The sequence below is a fragment of the Oryctolagus cuniculus genome, chromosome 15 (genome assembly GCF_964237555.1).
Source record: "Oryctolagus cuniculus chromosome 15, mOryCun1.1, whole genome shotgun sequence".
NCBI lineage: Eukaryota > Metazoa > Chordata > Mammalia > Lagomorpha > Leporidae > Oryctolagus > Oryctolagus cuniculus.
In genome coordinates this window covers 74,288,333-74,310,396 of record NC_091446.1, presented here as the reverse complement: position 1 = coordinate 74,310,396, position 22,064 = coordinate 74,288,333, and the positions used below count along the sequence as shown (strand labels likewise).

Below are 22,064 nucleotides of genomic sequence, written 5' to 3'. Positions count from 1 at the left end.
CTTAAAATGGAGGATTAGTAGGTATGAATTAGTAGGTGTGAATGGGGAGTGCAGAGGCTCATTTTGCACTTTCTCCGCATGTTACTGCTTCCTTTGGTTGGGGAGGCATTAGTGCAGCTGCTGCTATAGCTCTGCATATAGGTGTCTGTGCAAGGAGGAAGAGAAGGGGGAACATCTCAGACAAACAGAGACAGCTGGTATAGCAGGCAAACTCAGCAGTAAGAGCATCGCTGAAGCAACCAATAGCCTTGACCTACAAGGAACATTAAACCGTCTTGACAGGGACCATTTTGTGCTGCAGAATACCGAGACAAAGGAAGCAAGGCGCTCCAGAAGAGGCCTGAGGCCAGGTGGGTAGAGAATTCCCACATGTCTTCAGGACTTTTATTAGCAATTATTTTGTGAGGAGAAGTCCCAAGGACAGAGGCTGGCTGAAAAAGACCATTTGAGAAACTCCTTGAAGGCTGTGATATGACGCAGTGATAACTAGTCGAGGATAAAATCGCTTTTCTTGGTACGGAGAAATCCCAGAGAATGGAGCTCCTTGCAGTCCTAGCTCCACTCTTGTTCACAGTAGAACAGACCTGCTTTGAATTCTCACCCTGCACTTACTAGAGAGGTACTCTTTTGCAAGTTACTGAATGTCTCTGTGGCTGCCATCTCGTCATTTGCAAAATGACAGGCATGGTCGCTATGAGAGATTAAAGACAAGATGTGTAAGCCATCTTGCACGGTGGCTGGCAGGGAGTAGCCATGGCTCAGTAAAATGTAGCTATTATAATTTTGGGGCAACTACGGAGGTTGGTGCTGGTTTTAGGGTAACACTAGCTGTTGGAACATAGAGACCCTGAAGTGTCTGGTCCATAAATCCGTAGAAATCTGTCTCTTGCATATGCAGTATTCGAATGCAGAACCCGAGGTCATGGAGCAGTTTTCTCCCATATGGGAAAGTGACACTCAGGAATGAGTGTTCTTGCTGTACCATCTGCCAGGATCTCACAACCCAGGCCTGCAAAGTCCTAGCTGAATGTGATTCATAGCACTCCTGCTCAGGTGGCTGAGAATGGGACATGTGTCCACCCCTAGAGATGGGGGCCGGATGGATGGGAGGGTGCTTTGACAGTGACTACTGGGAGCTCTCTATTAGGCATAAATGCATGTTGCTTCAGGAGGCACACATATTTTTGGTGAGCAGTGAACTGGCTCTGCTCTGGTGGTAAGTGACAGATTGGGATGAAGCAGATGGTTTAGGAAGAAGCTAATCCAAGCCAGGCCGATTATGTAGGATGGAAGTGTGTGCATGTGTGTGTGTGTGTGTGTGTGTGTGTGTGGTACAGGGTAGGGGGTGGAGGAGGTGTGCAATCAATTCCATAGAAGCTCATTGTTCAAAATGTGCTCTGTGGCCCAGCAGCATTGGCATCACTCAAGAGCTTGTTTTAACAGGCACAATCCTAAGCTGCACCCCAGACCTCCTGAGTCTGAATGTGTGTTTAAGATCCCCTGTGTAGATTTTGATTTGACAGGGCTGGGGTGAGGCCTGGGATTCCACATGTTTCTATGAACCTCTCAGAGGATGCAGCTGTTGCTGCTCTGTGGCTAGCCTTTAGACCAGCAAGCACACCATTTCAGAAACTTCTCCCTGGATTGAAGGAGGATTTGCAATGTAGAAGTAGGGGCGACAAGGCTTTCCGTTTCTCCTCCTGTGCTGTGGTTATCTACTGTGCGGAAGTGGTGGCATTTCTGCAAGAAGAGGATTGAACAGGAGCCCAAGCTCTTTGTTTTGTCTGAGAAAGAAACTCAGAGGCTCCCCACCCCCAAACACACAGGACCCCTGCAGCTGTGTATTTGCTGAAACCCTATGGATGAGCAGGGAGAGACTCACACTTTTCAGATGTGGGATTAGGATCATCTGTGTCCAGCTGAGATTTACTTGCTATTGTCTGCAGTGAGCAGGGTTAGTTAATGAAGCTTGTGCTATGGTCACACAGGTAGTCACCTCCTTTCCTTTTCTCACCCTCCAACCCCTCCCCACCATGACAGCTCATTCTTTTGGAAAAATTCATTATCCTGCAGTAACACTTTTCAGCGTCGACAACACCGAGTAAAAGCAGACTGGTGTTTCTTGCTTTTCACAGACAATTCTCTCAGCTCCCTGAGAATTGCACACATTTTAGAAGAAAAAAAAAGCAGCAGCCTTGACTTGAGATCAGTGGTCCTTGGGTAAACGCTGCCTGGAGGTGATTCTGGCCTGTGCTCCAAATTCATGCCAAGACTTTGCAGGAGCTGTGGAGTGGAGGGTGGGGAGGGACGTGGTATGCATTCATCACATGCTATGTACCATGCACTGTACTTTGCACAAGGATCTCCTCAACCTTCTAAAGTACCCTGCAAATAAGAGAAGGGGACTAATAGTGATTAACATCTGCCAGGTGCTCTGCTTTGTGCTAGTGTGAAGAAGAGTAAGTATAGAAGGCAAGACATGTGGTGGTGGGGGCATGGATCACAGACAGAGAATCTGAAACAGTCAACTTGCTTGAGCTTGCTTTGCAGAGGATGATCCAGGAAGGCTGATCCCAGGGAGGCCCGGACAATCACAAAGAAGGAAAACAGCAAGAAATCAGTCTGAGTCAGATATTTGCCCATGCAGTGTATAAAGATGTAAGTTCCTTGAGCAGGAAGAGCCCTTCTCCCTGGCTTGTCTGTGTCCTGGATGTATATTGCAAACAGGACCCTCTTGCTGTTTTTCTGAATCCTGGACATTCCCCTAACCCTTGTATAGCAGTCCTGGCAAACTGCTTCTCAGGGAGTTGGTTTCCTTAAGGCGCTCTGCCTTCCCACTACCTCCTTTACTTGTCACAAGTAAATAAAACTCTCCTCTGAGCAACTTCTGCTTGAGGCTGATTATCCGAGGACACCCCATCGAGCAGATCCCTTGTGTCTGCTAACACTAGGTGTTGTCTGCCACATTGGCCGTCTGATTTAGTCCATTGCAACCCTGAGGATCAGGCATTATTGTGTGTTCTTATCGTTTCACAGATGAAGATGGTGCGGGTTGGGGGAAGTGTAAGTAAACTGCAGAGAAGGGTTTAAAGGTTTAAACTCAACTGCACCCTCATTGAAGCTCCTGCTCTTCCAGCTTCATTACAAAGTCACTACCATTGAGAACCATGCAGCGCACTTTTAGAACGGTGGGCTGCTCTTCCATGGCTCCCAGATCCATGACATTGCTCATTTTAGGGGCCATTTGGGACCATTGCACATAGCAGCTGAGTGTGGACTCTTAGTCAAATGCACCTGTGTGTAATTCCTGCCTCAGCTGGGACTACAGTCACATTGCTGAGCCTCTCAGAGCCTCAGTTTCTCACTTACATTGTTATCACAGACTAACATGTCATAATATTGTTATTGGGATAACCATAGTGTTGATCCCATAGGGACAATGGGACATCCATGAAAACGTTTTAGCATAGTGCCAGATGTAGAATAAGTAACTAGTGAATACGAATTACCATTAATGCAGTTAATATGATTAGAGTCAAGGCCCTTGTGGTTGAAAGAGATGGACACTACTCAGTTCAGATCACGTGAAGAAGACAGGGCTCTTGCAAAGCTGTGCAGAGCAGCCTGACCAGAAGGTCAAACAGAGGCTCCTTTCTTTGTCCTTGGGGGCCACCATCCTTGCACCTGCTTCTCTTGTGGCATCTGGATCGTACTTCTCTGGACTCGTGTCCTCAACTTCCCATTCTCAGTGCACAATAAGGCTGCCTAAGGCCAGAGTTTGCATGCCACCTTTTTTTTTTTTTTTTTAAAGCAAGATTTATTTCAGTCAAATTCCTCCTGGTAGAGTGGCCAGGAGGGGGCTCCAAGAGAGGAGAAACCTGAAGGAGCTAGTGGTAATGGGGTTTTTTCAGCAAAATTTTGAGGAAGAAACGGTCAATCAGTGTAAGGCAGGGATAAGCCCATCAAAATACTTGATTTGTAATCTTTTTAATGTGTCTGGCTTGCTCATGATAAAATAAAAGAGCCATAAAAAGGGTGGGATACCTAATTTTTTAAAAATTTATTATTTATTTGAAAGGCAGAGTTACAAGAGGCAGAGGCGGGGTGGGGGGGATTGTCTTCCATCTGCTGGTTCACTCCTCAGATGGCCACAATGGCCAGAGCTGTGTCGATCTGAGGCCAGGAGCCAGGAGTTTCTTCTGGGTCTCCCACATGGGTGCAGAGTCCCAAGAATTTGGGCCATCTTCCACTGCTTTTCCAGGCCACAGCAGAGAGCAGGGTCAGAAGTGGAGCTGCTGGGACTCGAACTGGCACCCATATGGAATGCCAGCACTGCAGGCTGCTGGCTTTACCTGCTACACTACAGCTCTGGCCTCATCTAATTTGTTTTACAGTAAACTGGGAGCTCTTATTCCAAGTTCTTGCCGTTGATCACTTTTAGATATCTGGGACTTCATTTGAAATGAATGAAAGAGCACTGGTAAGTTGCAGGTCAGCCAACATATTGAGCTCCTGGGTCTGGGGTTTGCTGGCTGTGCTGGATGAATTTTGCTTTCTGCTGTAGGAACCAGCTGTGCCCAAAAGGGCTAAGGGTAAAGGCAAGCAGTCATGTACCTAGAACTCCCTTCCCTCCCCTCCCCTCCCCTCCCCTCCCCTCCCCTCCCCTCCCCTCCCCTTGCTAGCGCGCTGTGCTGATCCGAAGCCCAGAGCCAGGTGCTTACTCCTGGTCTCCCTCATGGGTGCAGGGCCCAAGGACTTAGGTCATCCTTCACTGCCTTCCCAGGCCACAGCAGAGAGCTGGACTGGAAGAGGGGCAACCGGGACAGAACCGGCCCCAACTGGGACTGGAGCCTGGAGTGCTGGTGCTGCAGGCGGAGGATTAGCCTAGTGAGCCACGGTGCCGGCCGTGAATTGGTTTCTTGAGGAACAGGAATTAGAGATAGTATTTGGGATGATTGTCGCTCCCCCTCTTCGTGGAGGAACGACACAGGACCCTGCGCTGTTCTTTCGTCTGCTCGGCCCTCCCCGGGTTTGCTGCTGGTTCTTCCCGGGTTGGCTACCATCCCTTCCACCTCCGTGGAAGGGCGGTTCCCCCTGCCACATCCCCCACTTCCGCGGGGGAGCGGCACACCGCCGGCCGGCTCTCTCGGGGGCTGCACAGGTGTTCCTTCAGATGTTCCCGTTAGATGTTCCTGGTGCATGTTGTCTCTCTCCTCCTTTATAGTCCTCTTCCACCAATCCCAACTCTGCTACCCACACGCCGAGTACGCTGCTCTCCTCCAATCAGGAGCAGGTCCTACAGTTTGTTGGTTGAACTGGAGGCAGCTGTGTAGAAGCTGTTTCTCCCTTCTCAGCGCCATATTGTGGGAGAGCAGATGCATAGAATAAGTCTTAATTCCAGTAACTTAGTCTAGTCCGAGTTGCTCCCCACAATGATGAAAAACATTTCCCCACAAATGGTGAATTGCAGAGAAGGGCATTTTTACATGTTGGGCTTGACTAGAGGGAGTGTCCTGTGCTGTAAGCCATGGGCCCATGGGCAGCCTCTGCAGGACTTGCCGCTCTGTGCGCTGTCTGGGGAGACCTTGATGGGTGTTTCTCTGTTTCTGTCTGTCTCTACGCCTTCAGACATAATTGTTGCTATTTTTCATTAAATAAGAATTTTCTAGGAGAAAATTATTTTCTTAACCTTTTGCCTTTTTTGTGGCCTGAAAGTCATCAACTCCTTCTGGAGCCAGAACATTGTCTTTCTGTTTCTTTTCTTTTCTTTTTTTTGACAGGCAGAGTGGACAGTGAGAGAGAGAGACAGAGAGAAAGGTCTTCCTTTGCCATTGGTTCACACTCCAATGGCTGGCGCGGCCGGCGCGCTGCGGCCGGTGCACCACGCTGATCCGAAGGCAGGAGCCAGTTACTTATCCTGGTCTCCCATGGGGTGCAGGGCCCAAGTGCTTGGGCCATCCTCCACTGCACTCCCTGGCCATAGCAGAGAGCTGACCTGGACAAGGGGCAACTGGGACAGAATCCGGCACCCCGACCGGGACTAGAACCCGCTGTGCCTGCGCCGCAAGGCAGAGGATTAGCCTATTGAGCCACGGCGCCAGCCTGTCTTTCTGTTTCAAGACCTGATTCCCTGCATGAGGTTGGGTGGTAGAGCATCAGGGAATTAACCAGGAGAATTTAGCTGGTTTCCTAAAACTCAGGGATGACTGATTAAGGAATTATGATTTTCCTTATTTAAGGAGAGGAGCCAACCATACCATTAATCCTAAATTGCAATCTGGGATTTTCTATTCCCTGCTATACCTACTATGATATATAAAAATGACCATATTAACTCAGGTCCTTAGTATTATGCTGCTTTTGGACATTTAAATCAATGAAGCTTTAGAAATTGTGAGGACACTTCAGAAAGTTCATGTAAAAAGGAATTTTTAATTAACTTAAAATTAAAAAAATATTAAATGTTTATTTTAGTATAAAAATTTTGAAATTCCATGTATAAGTTTTCTTTTTTTAAATTTATTTATTTGACAGGTAGAGTTATAGACAGTGAGAGAGACAGAGAGAAAGGTCTTCCTTCCGTTGTTTCACTCCCCAAATGGCCGCCATGGCGCCGATCCGAATCTAGGAGTCAGGTGCTTCTCCCTGATCTCCCATGCGGGTGCAGTGGCCCAAGGACTTGGGCCATCCTCCACTGCCCTCCCGGACCACAGCAGAGAGCTGGACTAGAAGAGGAGCAACCGGGACTAGAACTGGCTCCCATATGGGATGCCAGCGCCGCAGACAGAAGATTAACCAAGTGAGCCATGGTGCTGGCCCCAAGTTTTCTTATAATATGTGTTTGTCATGAGCTTTTGGAACGTCCCCTGTATTCGTGGATTTCCAAAAAACTTCCTTTTAAAGATTTATATATTTATTTAAAAGCCAGAGTTATAGAGAGGCAGAAAGAGAGAGAGAGTGGTAAGAGAGAGAGAGAGAGAATCTTCCATCTGCTGATTCTCTCTCCAAATGGTCACAATGACTGGGCCTGGGCTGGGCCAAATCATAGAGCCTGGAACTCCATATGGGTCACCTACATGGGTGGTGGGGGCCCAAGATCTTGGGCCATCATCTGCTCTCTTTACAGGTACATTAACAAGGAACTGGATCATTAGTGAAGCAGCTGGGACTTGAACTAGCACTCCCATATGAGATACCAGCTGTGCAGGCAGCAGCTTATCCCACTGTGCCACAATGCAGACCCCATGAGGATACTTCAAAATATTCAGCCCAGCTCTGAAGCCAGGAGCCAGGAGTTTCTTCTGGGTCTCCCACATGGGTGCAGAGGCCCAAGCACTTGGGACATCTTCCACTGCTTTCCCAGGCCATTAGCAGAGAGCTGGATTGGAAGAGGAACAGCCAGGACATAACCTTTGATGCTGGCAGTGTGGGCAGAAGCTTAGCCTACTACACTGCAGAACTGATGCCCACTGAATTTTTTGAAGACCCTTGTATTACTCAGTTTCACATTTATGGCTTTGGATAAGGGATGACACCACCCACCCTATCATTTGCCACCATAAAAAGCACAAGCTTGATTCCTGTGGACTCTGAGAGACTTTTTTTTCTGACAGGCAGAGTTAGACAGTGAGAGAGAGAGAGAGAGAGAGAGAGAAAGAAAGGTCGTCCTTATGTTGGTTCACCCTCCAAATGGCCGCTACAGCTGGTACACTGCACCGATCCGAAGCCCAGAGCCAGGTGCTTCCTCCTGGTCTCCCATGCGGGTGCAGGGCCCAAGCACTTGGGCCATCCTCCACTGCCTTCCCGAGCCACAGCAGAGAGTTTGGACTGGAAGAGGAGCAACCGGGACAGAACCGGTGCCCCAACTGGGACTAGAACCCGGGGTACTGGCGCTGCAGGCGGAGGATTAGCCTAGTGAACAGTGGCTCCGGCCTCTGAGAAACTTCTAAAGACTTATAGAAACCATCCTCTGGTTCCCACTTCCAAGTTCCTTTGCTGCTTTCTGAAAATAAGTGGGGAGAAGCTTGCCTCCCATATGTAGATTTGATTGCCAATTTTAAGCTCAGTCACTGCAACGCTGTTAGTATATATGGCCAATTTGCTTTGTGCTTTTTTTTTCGATGTAGGCATTCCTTGTTTATTTTTCATTAACTTTTATTTAAGAAAAGCACACGTAAGAGTAGTTAACATTTATTGAATGTTTGCAATGAATCAGCCACTGGGGTAAGAACATTTTAGGCTTTATCTCCTTTAATTACTACTGGAGTATGGTGAGGCAGGTTTTAGGATCATTGTAGTTTGCAGTTGCAGAAACTGAAGCTCAGAGCACATAACTGTCAGCTTGGCTAACCATGCAACTCTTCTTCTACCCTTTTGCCATACTCGCTGTCAATAGGATACATGTCCCTACTGTAAGCCTTCGCCACCCTTGTGGGAAAGGGGTGGCTTCAAATACTTCCCAGCCCCATCAAACACATCATTTGATTTTATTACCCCTTCCACACCTGCCTTTCTGCTCCTCTACTTCTTCTACATCTGCCCTCTGCTGCCTTCTGTTTCTTGGTGGGATGTCTACAATGATGCAGCCAAAGAAAGCCGACTTTGGAATGTGTGTGTACCACTTTTCCCCACCTCTCCAGTGCCAGTCGTTCTGTCACCTCTGAGAGCTGTTGCTGCATCCTTCTTCCCCCTGCTTTGCCAACGAGATGTTCAGCCAGTGTGCCCAGAATTGTAGCTGCTGCCTGAGGAACTGGAAACAATGGTGTCAAGACAAGGTTATTAGGGAAAGTGTGCAAAGAGTGAAAAGCCAGGGAGACACTTGAAGCTGGAATTGTAGAATCACTGTCCCATAGGCCAAAGATTGGCTAAGCTACTCTCTTGCTTTTTGGCCTTCGGAAAGATGCTTGTTCTGAGCAATGGGAATAGCAAATATGTCTTCCTTGAAGTCCTGAGTGGTGGCACTGAGATTATTATCTTGATTCTGGCACAGTGCCTGGCACCAGGTGACACCACACCTGCTATTCCCTCTACACCCCTTAAATGCTGGAGGACACTTTCTCTGAACAGCAAGCTCTGCTTCTCTTTGTGTTAACAAGAACTCAGAATGTTAACTCAAAGGTGCTTGATCAAGCACAGCCCTGGCATTATGCACTGTATGAACTTGGTCCTATGGCTTTGCCTAGTGAAGCTTTATATCTTCATCTATTACATGTCCAGAACAAAATATCCAGCCTTACATGTATGAGGCATTTTGAGAAAACTCTTTTGAGTAATATAGAATTTCTGCTATCAAGAAATGCATGTCAAATGTTTCACCTGTTTTCTCCATCCAATTCCTCATCATGTCTCAGATCCCTATCTTGTGTGTGTGTGTGTCAGCTGAAGGGTGTTAGTGGCATGTATAGGTTATTGCCAGTGGATTAAGGCTCAGCAATAGGGAGTAGATCTCTTTTTTTCACATGATTTAATAAGGAAACAAAACTCTGGGTTTTTAAAAAATTTGTTGTGCATAATAGAGATACTCCAACTTGTCTATTTTTCTTTTGTTGCTTATGTTTTTAGCATCCTACTGGAAATCATTGCAAAGACCACTGTAAAGGAAACCATCAATAGAGTGAACAGGAAACCTACAAACTAGGAGAAGATATTTACCATGCATCTGGTAAAAGGTTAACATCCTAATATAATGAATGAACTCCAATAACTTAATAACTAAAAACTCCAAATAAACTAATTTAAAATGACAAAGAGGGACCAGCATTGTGGCACTTTGTTTAAGTTGCTGCCTGGATGCTGGCATCCCTTATTGGAGCACTAGTTCTGAGTCCCAGCTGCTCTGCTTCTGATCCGGCTTCCTGCTTATGTACCTGGAAGATCAGTGGAGGATGATTTAAGTGCTTGGACCCCTAAACCCATGTGGGAGAGTCAAATAGAGTTACAGGTTCTTGGCTTTGGCCTGGCCCAGTTCTGGCTATTGGGGTTATTTGGGGAGTGATCCAGTGGATAGAAGATCTCTCTCTCTCTTTCTCTCTCTAATTGTTTTTAATTTATTTATTTGATAGGTAGAGTCACAGACAGTGAGAGAGAGAGAGACAGAGAGAAAGGTCCTCCTTCCGCTGGTTCACTCCCCAAACAGCCGCCTCGGACGGTACCGTGACGATCTGAAGCCAGGAGCCAGGTGCCTCCTCCTGGTCTCCCATGAGGGTGCAGGGGCCCACGTACTTGGGCCATCCTCCACTGCCCTCCCGGGCCACAGCAGAGAGCTGGACTGGAAGAAGAGCAACTGGGACTAGAACCCAGCTCCCATATGGGATGCCAGTGCCGCAGGTGGAGGATTAATCAAGTGAGCCACAATGGGCGCCGGCCCCTCCCTCTCCTTCTCCCCCCTCCCCTCTCCTCTCTCCCCTCTCCCCCTCCCCCTTCCCTCCCCCTTTCCCCTCTCCCCTCTCTCACCTGCCAAGTACCATTTTATTCTCTGTTTCAATGAGTTCAGCTTCTTCAGCTTCCTCATGTAATGGGGATCATACAGTAATTGTCCTTCTACATCTGACATATTTTGCTTAACATAATATGCTGCAGATTTGTCCATGTTGCTACAAATATCAGGACTTCCTTCTTTTTATGGCTGAATAATATTTTGTTGTATGTATCTACCATGCTTTCTTCAGCTATTCACCCACTGATGGACACTTAAGCTACTTCTGTGTCTTGTCTAATGTGAACAGTGCTGCAGGAGACAGAAATGCAGAGAAATGCAGATTCCTCTTTGAAACCTTCATTTTTTTCATATATATGTGTGTGTGTGTGTGTGTGTGTGTGTGTGTATATATATGTATGTATCTCCAAAGGTGGGACTGCTGGGTCATATGAGCTACTCTTTTGATTTGTATTTTTCTGATGGTCAGCAATGTGTAGCACCTTTCCATATACTGTGGGCCATCTCTAAGTTTTCTTTGGTTAAATATCTGTCCTAGTTCTTTGTCATTTTGTAAAAGATTTATTCTAGTTATTTGAAATGCAGGGTCTGTCTTTCTCTCTCACAGAGGAACTGAAACTTATTTTTATCTATGTATTTATTTATTTATTTTTTTTGACAGGCAGAGTGGACAGTGAGAGAGAGAGACAGAGAGAAAGGTCTTCCTTTGCCGTTGGTTCACCCTCCAATGGCCGCCGCGGCCGGCGCACCGCGCTGATCCGATGGCAGGAGCCAGGAGCCAGGTGCTTTTCCTGGTCTCCCATGGGGTGCAGGGCCCAAGCACTTGGGCCATCCTCCACTGCACTCCCTGGCCACAGCAGAGAGCTGGCCTGGAAGAGGGGCAACCGGGACAGAATCCGGTGCCGACCGGGACTAGAACCCGGTGTGCCGGCGCCGCAAGGCGGAGGATTAGCCTACTGAGCCGCGGCGCCGGCTCTATGTATTTATTTTTTGACAGGCAGAGTTAGACAGTGAGAGAGAGAGAGACAGAGAGAAAGGTCTTCCTTCCATTGGTTCATCCCCCAAATGGCCGCTCGGCCAGCGCTGCGCCGATCTGAAGCCAGGAGCTGGGTGCTTCCTCCTGGTCTCCCATGTGGGTGCAGGGGTCCAAGCACTTGGGCCATCCTCCACTGCCCTCCCGGGCCACAGCAGAGAGCTGGACTGGAAGAGGGGCAGCCGGGACTAGAACCCGGTGCCCATATGGGATGCCGGCGCGCAGGTAGAGGATTAACCAAGTGAGCCACAGCGCCAGCCCCATGGAGATTTTCTGTACAACATGGGTCCTGTAGCTAGGAATACTGCAGTGTGCACTTAAAATGTTAAGGCTAGATCTCATGTTAAGTGTTCTTACCTCAATTTAAAACAAAAAAAAAAAAAAAAAAGAAAGTGATGTCTTAAAACATCTAAACATGTCTTCCTCAAAGTAACAGCGTTGAAGATGGTGGCAGCCAAGTCGGTGTAATAGAACTGTTATGTTCACCTGTCCACCTAATGGGATCACCTGAGGATAAAATGAGACAACTGTTGGGACAAAGTTTTGTAAACTGTGTTGCTACATGTGTGCCAAGTGTTGTTGTTGTAAAACAGTGTGTCTTTGTAGAGAAACATGTCATTTGAGACCCACTGCAGTAACTTGACCTCTCTAAGTTGACCAGTAAATTGATTCCATATGGCAGGGGTGGCAGGCTGTGGAGGAAATGGCCAAGTGCTGTGTGGAGGAAGCGAAGGCCAGCTCCTGGGAGAAGGTGAGCCCTTAGCCAGGTCATCACGGAGCTGACCCACTTGGCTTTGCACAGGGGAGGGTATGGAACACTCTCAGGTGGGAGGTGGAACCTGGCAAGTGGGGGGTCAGGTCCCAGGCTTAGGACCCATGCAGTCTTCCACAACTGACAGGAGTGCCTTTTGCCTTTTGTGAGATAATGTGAATGAATTCTATGAGTTTAGCTATCTAGTAAGAGCTCTCACCCTGCAACAGATCCCAGTGCTGGCAGGAGGCAACTGAGATGTTTGAAGTAGATGGGCAGCCAGCCCCTCTTCCTCTGCCTGCCTCTGTCTTCATAGTCAAGGGACTCTCTTCCATCCATCATCATCCTGGCCACGCCCACGTGGGTAGAGTGGAGCATTTTCTCCTTTTGTTATTATTTTTCCCCACTTACACTAGCATGCTCTGTAAGCACCCTTGGATTTCGGAGAGTAAATCATTAATATCCAATTTGGGAAAGTCAGTGGTATGTAACTGCAGCACTGGCAAAGTAAATGGGAAGTGCAAGGCTATGAGCAGGGTATTAATTATCCTGTGCTGCAGACAGAACGGGGGCAGGTGTTGATGGGCTCCATCTAGCTGGCTGCCATGGCTGCAATCAGGGAGATTCATGCCCAGGGGCATATCTGCCTGCTCCCTGCTGAGCTGTCCTCTCGCCCCAGCAATATTCTTACTTCGAATTCAGACAAAATAGAATCTCTATAGCATCTTAGAGTACTGTATCTCTTTCTTCCCGGGCAGGCTTTGTTTGCACTGAACTTTCCTTGCACACACACTGTGGGGGAAAGTGAGGCCAAACACTGCCTGAGGGCATGACACCAGATGAGTGTGGGAGGGAGGTCTCCTCCACTTACATGGAGATTGATGCACTCTCAAGATGGGTGTTTACTCATGCGTGAGATGAGTGTGAAATGATGGGAGTTTAGAACAGCAACCTAAGATCCCTGGTAGCCTCTCATTCTCCTTTTGGTTCTTTAGACGTCTTTCATTCTCCTGGACCTTGTGATTCTGTTTCCTCTCCCATTTGGCTCCTTGGCCATTTCCATTCTCAGTTCAAACAACTGCTATCCCTACTAAACAATGCTTTGTGTGTGGCATTATTTTGATGTGACTGTGCAGAAAGAGGACAGACAGGGTCACAGAAAGAAGACCCTGCTACTCTGTCATGTGGATCTTGGGCTGAGGACATGGGAGTCCTGAATACACTCTCAGGGCTGGTGCTGGGGCTCCCTGTTGAGCCTGGGCAGGTGTGCTGCCATGACTGTGTGGGTCAAGGCTTACTAGCTTCTGTGCAGGACACCAGGCAGCTGTCCTGGTGGAGGGACAAGAGGGCTGGGGAAGATGGTCAGCTCCTGTTGTGAAGGGAGTCTACTCTCTTTTGGCTGTATCTTCTAGTCCTATTTGACGAATAGTTGGGTTATGTCCTAGATACGAGGGTGAATAGCTGCTGCAATTGCCTCGTCTCACTGTGGCCCTGTGTATTTAGAAAAGCAAAGCACATAAAATATTTATGCTTTTCTGAGTAAATAAGAGTTGCACTTTTGGAATGAGGAACCCAGCGTAAAGTGAAACAGTGTACGTGTAACACACATGCACACACAGCTTGCTTCTTTATCAACTTCAAGAACAAAAGGTATTTTTCTCACTTAATTTGGCACAGGAAGAAAACTTTAATATGATTTTATTTCCTTTCTCCCACATTTTCTATTCCATCTCTCCCTTTCTTATATTTTCTTGAATTTGTTCATATAGTTGGTCTTTATTTATTAAAATTATTTGGAAGGTGTAAAATACTGTTTCAGTACTAGTTATAGCATTACTTCACATTGGACAACACACTAAGGACAGATCCCACATGAGAAGTAAGTACACAGTGACTCCTGTTGTTGACTTAACAATTTGACACTCTTGTTTATGGCGTCAGTAATCTCCCTAGGCTCTAGTCATGAGTTGCCGAGACTATGGAAGCCTTTTGAGTTCATCGACTTCGATCTTATTCCAACAGGGTCATATTCAAAGTGGAAGTTCTCTCCTCCCTTCAGAGAAAGGTACCACCTTCTTTGATGGCCCTGTTCTTTCCACTGGGATCTCACTCGCAGAGATCTTCCATTTAGGTCTTCTTCTTCTTCTTTTTTTTTTTTTTCCCAGGGTGTCTTGGCTTTCCATGCCTAAAATACTCTCATGGGCTCTTCAGCCAGATCCGAATGCCTTAAGGGCTGATTCTGATGCCAGAGTGCTATTTAGGACATCTGCCATTCTGTGAGTCTACTGTGTATCCTGCTTCCCATGATGGATTGTTCTCTCCCTTTTTGATTCTATCAGCTAGTATTAACAGACACTAGACTTGTTTGTGTGAACTCTTTGACTCTTAGACCTATCAGTGTGATCAATTGTGAACTGAAATTGATCACTTGGACTAATGAGATGGCATTGGTACATGCCACCTTGATGGGATCGTATTGGGATCCCCTGGCATGATTCTAACTCCACCATTTGGGGCAAGTCTGATTGAGCATGTCAATCTCAATTGTACATCTCCTCCCTCTCTTATTCCCACTCTTATATTTAACAGGGATCACTTTTCAGTTAAAATTTAAACACCTAAGAATAATTGTGTGTTAATCACAGAGTTCAACCAATAGTACTAGAACAAACCAAAGAGAAAATACTAAAATGGATAAAATATTTGTGTTTCTGTGTGCGTGCAAACTGATGAAATCTTTACTTAATATATACTGAATTGATCTTCTGTATATAAAGATAATTGAAAATAAATCTTGATGTGAATGGAATGGGAGAGGGAGTGGGAGATGGGAGGGTTGCGAGTGGGAGGGAAATTATGGGGGGGGAACCATTGTAATCTATAAACTGCACTTTGAAAATTTATATTTACTAAATAAAAGTTAAAAAAATTATTTGGAAGGTATAGAAACAATGAGAGAGATATACACAAATACAGAGAGAAATCATCTATCTGAAGTTCACTTCCCAAATGTCCTCAACAACAGGGCTTACCTAGACCTAAGCTAAGAGTTTAGAAGTCCATCTTGGTCTCCCATGTAGGTGTCAAGGACCCAAGTACTTGGGCAGTTGTCTGCTGCCTCCCACAATGTGTATTATTAGGAAACTGGAACCAGAAGTGGAACCAGGACTCAAACCCAGATACTCTGACATAGGATGTAAGCAGTGTCTTAAGTGCTGTGCCAAATGTCTGTCCCAGTTTCAGACTTTAGATTGAGATTATTAACGTATTTATTTTTTATAATGATAATAGTCAATGATATACTAGACACTAAACATTTTATATGTTATCCTTTAAACAATATTTATGGTGGTGTGGTATGTGGGTGCTCTTCAAAATGTCCATGGAACATGTGTTTTATGAAAAAATTATGCATAGGTTTCAAAATATTTTTACCAGCTTATCTTTTAATTCCATTTTCTTTGAACTTTCCTAAGTCTCTTTGTAGCTTTGACATTTATAGTAAGTTTTATTTTTAATATTTTATTTATATTTAACATTTTACAGGAAGAGAGGTAGAGAGGAAAGGAGAGGAGAGGGAGAGGGAATGGGAGAAGAAGAGAGGGAGGGAGAGGGAGAAAGAGAGAGAGAGAGAGAGAGAGAGAGAGAGAGAGAGAGAGAGAAACTGCTACCATCTGCTAGTTCATTCCCCAAATTTCCAGGGCTGGGTTGAGGTTGAAGCTGGGAGCCAGGAACCAATCTAGATCTCCCATATGAATGGCAGGAACCTGACTACTTCAGCTATCTCAGCTGTTTCCCAATGTTTTCATTGGCAGGACACTGGAATTCAGAGCCTGAGCCAGGAATTGAACTCAGACACTCAGATTTGGGATGTGGGTGGGCTAAATGCTTACTCTTATGAAGTTTTATAACCATATTAACAGTAATTTGGAAGACTTACCTTACTGATTTTATTCCTCTTGTATACCATGACTTCCTCAGTTCTGATTTTATGGTTTTTGACTCACCTTTTGGTAATGTGGAGAGTTTCTATTTTCAGGGGGTAGAAGTATATTGAGCACATATTTGAAACAGCTGGGACTCTTTGTGTTGTCTTGTACATGGACAGGGTCATAATCTTGACTCTTAAAAATCATTTACAATTAATTGTTTGTTTCATGACTTTAGGGGAGAAGTCATCATTCAGTCTGGTTCTTGTTCCTTTGAAGTAGTATGTTTTATCTTATAGCATGCTTATACTTATTTTCTCTGGCTTTAAAATGAAAAACAGAATACATAAATGGTCATCATGATAGTCAGATGTGAACATTATTTGGTTATTTTGGCCTCTCACTCAGGGATCTCATTTGATTTCTGACTCAACTTGGCATTGAGCATTGTTGCAGATGCTAAAGAAAACTGCTTAGAAGGGGGGAAGGCCTCATGAAAGAGTGGAAAATCTGAAAAATAGATTTGGTGATGGTCCTATTTCATTGTGCTTGTGGAATAGTGGAGGTGGGAATGGGATGGAGTAGGGACTGAGTTTGGGGTAGGTTATCCACTTGATGATAGGTTTGCAAGAGGGTAATGAGGTTAGAGGTGGAAAGACTGATTCTGGTAGCTAGAATGAATGCAGGGTATGACAAGGAGGTCTGTAGGTTATGAGCTTAAGAGAGGTGACTGGCTGTGGGGCGTGGCTTCTAAGCAGGCTCAGGTAGGAGCTATTGGGAGACTCTGTGTGGGACAGTCAGGGAGGACTCCTACGCTCATGTCACTGGGAGAAATGAATGAAAAGGTGAGGCTGTGGGGGAGGGAATGACCTCAGGGAACCAGCTAGATTATAGCACAAAAGGTAGAGGAACTTTAGGGAGGGATGGGAAGTCTTTAGGGAGGGATGGGAATACAGGCCATGTATTCCAGAAGATACAGTTCAAGGTAAGGTAGGCCAGAGGGGAGGATGCCCAGGTTAATATGAGGGTGATGATCTGCTTGGTACTGGATGACCCAAGAGGCTGAGATTTTTAAGTTGTTATTGCAGGCAAACACCTGTGAAGAGGAGACATGGCCAGTTTTGTGGGTGAGTGACTTTTGCAGTTGTGCAAAGCTCCACGTTTAGAAGGGTCCATGCTTGTTCTGATAATGTACTATCATCATCTTAAGATTACTAATACTTTTCAACCAAGGAGTACTGCCTTTCCATCATGTTCTGGGTCCAAGAAGTTACACAGTTGGTTCTGGGATGGGGGTTAGGTGTGCCTGCCACTTGAATGAGATTGCAGTTCCCACACCAACTGACTGCTTGTCTCAAGCTTTCCCAGAGCTCTGTTCCTATCCCAGCAATGCTGGTGCCAACTGTGTGTCAATCACTGTCCCAAGGCCCAGCCTCACTCCTCCTCTCTCAATTGGAGTATATGAGGGCTTTTCCTTGGGCTCTTATTCTATTATGTGGGGAGCTGGTGGGACAGAGTGGGCCACATCAGCCCTTCTTCAATCCAGACTATTCCCAAAAGGCTTGTAGTGTGAGAATGTTCCTATTTCTTTCTTTTCTTTTTTTTTAAGGTTTATTTATTTGAAAGGCAGAGTTACAGAAAGGCAGAGGCAGAGAGAGAGAGAGAGAGAGAGAGAGAGAGAGAGAGAGGTCTTCCATTAGTTGGTTCATTCCCCAGATGGCTACAATGGCTGGAGCTGTGCTTAAGGGAAGCCAGGAGCCAGGAGCTTCTTCCAGGTCTCCCAAGCAGGTTCAGGGACCCAAGGACTTGAGCCATTTAGTACTGCTTTACTAGGCCACAGCAGAGAGCGGATTGGAAATGGAGCCACTGGGACTTGAACTGGCACCCATATGGCACTGCAGGTGGCAGCTTTATCTGCTACACCACAGCGCTGGCCCCCGGAATGTCCCTATTTCTTTGTTTCCATTGCTGATGATGGGGTTTTTAGACTTTCACTCAATGAGAACTGGGGTATAACAAGGAAAAAGAAGTAAAGTTATATATTTCAAATTGCCATGGTAAGAGATGCTTTTTTAAAAAAAGATTTTTTATTTGAGAGGCAGAGCTACAGGCAGAGAGAAGGAGAGACAGAGAGAGATCTTCTATCCGATGGTTTACTCCCCAAGTGCTACAACAACTGGAGCTGGGCCAATCCAAAGCCAGGAGCCAGGAGCTTTCTCGGGGTCTCTCACATGGGTGCAGGGGCCCAAGCACTTGGGCCATCTTCCACTGCTTTCCCAGGTCATTAGCAGGGCGCTGGATCAGAAGAGGAGCAGCTGGCACAGAAACCAGCAACCATAGAGGATGCTGGCGCCATAGGCAGAGGCTTAACCTAGTATGCCATAGTGTTGGCTTCTTTTTTTTTCTTAATAAGATCTTTCCTAACTCTTTTAAAGGATCAGGGTGTATATCCTTGCATTCCATACCCTCTTTGTTCTGAGAGATATTTGCATCATTAGACACAGCTGATGGCCGAGTGTATAATTTAATTTTGTTAAGTTGCCAGTATACTCATTGTTACACAACCATTAATGTGAGGAAGAAGGATTAGTGAGTTCATAAAAATCAATGCAGGGTTGACCCAGTAACAACCGATGTGGTATCAATGGGTTATTTCCTTCTTAAAATAATTAATTTTTTTGTTCTATTTTTCCTTTTTTCTTTTTTACAATCTGTTACTTCTGTTGACCACACACTCTTCCAAACAAACACCAACATCATCCCTTGCTGCCGTATTTCACATTAAGTGTGTGAGAAAAAAATATCTCAACATAGCAGAGATTAGTTTCTGTGCATTCAGAATGAGATCTGAATAAGCAAGACGTACAAGGGAAATGACCTTATTTATCTTGTTCGTTCCTCACATTTTATCTCACTTAAGGAGGATGAAAATCAAATTCTTTTTGCCTTCTGACACGCAGCGTAGCCTGCACAGCCCATGACAGTTACATTTGTGAGGAGGAGGGTGTGTGGGCTTTTGAATGCCATCGGCTCAGCCAAATACCAGGGCTTTCTGTTCACTGATGCAGAGTATCACAGATGCTCAGTAAAGATGGTAACCAACCTTAAACAGATGCGTCTACTGTTTGAAGAGGGTGAGGGTCCTCAGAAGCTGTTACCCCCACCTGAGTGTTAGCCGCCAGCTTGTTACTTTCGTTTGTCACCTCAGGGGATGAAGCAACAACACCATATGGTTTATTTCCCATTTGCAATATAAGGAAACTGAGGCAGATGAAGGACGGTCCAGTTGTAAATCATGGACACAGCATGACCCAGGACACACCTGTCTGACCCAGGTACACAATGGGAGGGTGTCTTGGTATGCTGTAGGTGGCAGTAACTTGTCAGTGGCCTTTTATCTCTATTGAGCCTGGAGTTGGTTGGTGGTGTGCTGCAGATGGCAGTAACTTGCCAGTGACCTTTTATCTCTATTGAGCCTGGAGTTGGTTGGAGGACTGAAAGGATGTGTGTGTGTGTGTGTGTGTGTGTGTGTGTGTTGGGGTGGGGGTAGGGGAATGTTGTTGTACTTTAAGCCATTGCTTGCAACACCATCATCTCCTCTCAGAGACTTTATTGAAGTCCTGGCCACTTTGCTTCCTTTCCAGTTTCCCACTAATGTACCTGGGAAGGCAGTGGAACACAGCCCAAGTACTTGGAAGACCAGGATAAAGTTACTGGCTCCTGGCTTCAGTTTGGCCCAGATTTGGCTTCGACAGTCTTTTCGGGGAGTGAACCAACAGATGGAAAATTTCTCTCTCTCTCTGTCAATAAGTAAATCTTTAACAAAGATTTGTGGGGGAAGTACAATTTATTAATAAAATACTTGGCTTCATTATACATTTTTTATATTTTATTTTATTTAATGAACATAAATTTCCAAAGTACAGCTTATGGATTACAATAGCTTCCCCCCCCCCCATAACTTCCCTCCCACCCACAACACTCCCCTCTTCCACTCCCTCTCCCCTTCCATTCACATCAAGATTAATTTTCAATTATCTTTATATACAGAAGATCAATTTAGCATATATTCAGTAAAGATTTCAACAGTTTGCACCCACACAGAAACACAAAGTGTAAAATACTATTTGAGTACTAGTTATAGCATTAATTAAACACCTAAGAGTAAATGTGTATTAATTACAGAGTTCAACCAATAGTTTTAAGTAGAACATAAAAAATACTAAAAGGGTAAAGTATTAAGTTCTTTTTTTTCTTTTTCTTTTTTTGTTTGTTATATAGTTTTTTTTATTTAATAAATGTGAATTTACAAAGTGCAACTTGTGTATTGTTGTGCCCCCCCCAACCTCCCTCCCTCCCATGGCCCTCTCCTCTCCCACTCCCTTTCCCATCCCGCCCTTCATCGAGTTTCATTTTCAATTACCTTCATATACTGAAGATCAACTTAGTATATAATAAGCAAGGATTTCAACAGGCTGCAGTCACACAACCACACAAGGTATAGGGTATTGTTCGACTAGTAGTGTTGTTTTTAAGTTTCATAGTAGAACACATTAAGGACAGAGATCCTACGTGGGGAGCATATACCCAGTGACTCCTGTTGTTGATTTAACAATTGGCACTCTTATTTATGACGTCAGCAATCACCTGAGACTCTTGCTATGAGCTGTCTAGGCTATGGAAGCCCCTTGAGTTCACCGACTCTGAACTTGTTTAGTCACAGTGGAGGTTCCTTCCTCCCTTCAGAGAAAGGCGCCTCTCTCCTTGATGACCTGTTCCTTCTGCTGGGGTCTTGTTCACCAGGATCTTTCATTTAGGCTTCATTATACATAAAAGAGAAGCCCAATTTGAGGGAAACTCCATTTCCTGTCCAAAGAGAGGCCATATTTTCACAATACTCGTGTTTCCCAAAGTTTGGTTTCCTGGTCCCCTTAGAATATGGAATACCTACCTACATAAAAGACATACACCTATAACTTGTGCCTTCTGTACAGCCTTTCTCAATCACACACTCATGAACTTCTTTCCCTCCTTCCCTAAATGTGAGAACATACAGAAGACTCATATGTGCTGGGAACTAGACATTAAGAGACTAAGAAGATAGATGGTGGTCCTAGTAATGGGCATGCAAAATGCCAATTGTAGAAAATTAGGGGCCAGCATTGTGGCATAGTGGGTATAGCCACCACCTGCAATGCCAGTATCCCATATGGGTACTGGTTTGTGTCCTGGTTACTTCACTTCTGATTCAGCTCTCTGCAAATAACCTGGGAAAAGCAGCAGAAGATGGCCAAGTGCTTGGGCCCCTGCCACTTACATGGGAGACCTGTATGAAACTCCTGACTCATGGCTTTGCCCTGGCTCAGCCTTGGCTGTTGTGGCCATCTGAGGAATGAACCAGCAGATTGAAGCTCGCTCTCGCTCTCACTTTCTCTCTCCCTCTCCCTTCCCCTTCCTCCCTCCCTCTTCCTCTGTAATTCTGTCTTTCAAATAAATAAATCTTTAAAAAAGGAAAATTAAAAAATATTACTGGTAAAAGGCATCAGAGAAAGTCTTACAATAGATGTAATCTCTGAGCGGAAGCTAGGGGTGGGTATGAATTCTCTGTGCTGAGAAGGCAGGAGAAGGGCTCTGCAGATAGGGGCTGGGCAGGAAGGGTTTGTTTTGGTGGAAAAGAGTGGTGGAGGACCAACATTATGTAAGGATGCAGAGAAGAATGGCAGAAGGTGAGGTGGGAAAAACAGTGGGGATAATTGAAGGCCACAGACCTTAAGTGGCACAGGAATATTATTCTATAGGTGATGGAAACTACTGGAAGTCTTAAATGAGAGGAGTGCCAGGGGCATATTTGTAGTTTAGAATAAAAACCGACACTGTGTTAAGGGTGAATTGAGCTGCATGGAGACGAGGAGAGAC

At 45.5% G+C, this 22,064-nt stretch overlaps 1 long non-coding RNA gene across 9 annotated transcripts in view; it reads left to right on the top strand.

Moving 5' to 3' along the window:
- The window catches only part of LOC103352282 (uncharacterized), a 387,286-nt gene that overhangs the window by 164,313 nt on the left and 200,909 nt on the right, over nucleotides 1-22,064 (top strand). For 4 of the 9 annotated variants that reach the window (XR_011382478.1, XR_011382479.1, XR_011382483.1 and 1 more), the window contains exon 3: nucleotides 9,562-9,668. The exons of 4 other annotated variants lie outside the window; for them this stretch is intronic. This is a non-coding gene — a long non-coding RNA (uncharacterized lncRNA). The remainder of the gene's footprint in view (nucleotides 1-9,561; nucleotides 9,669-22,064) is intronic. One more of the 9 variants, XR_011382480.1, reaches the window with a different exon arrangement.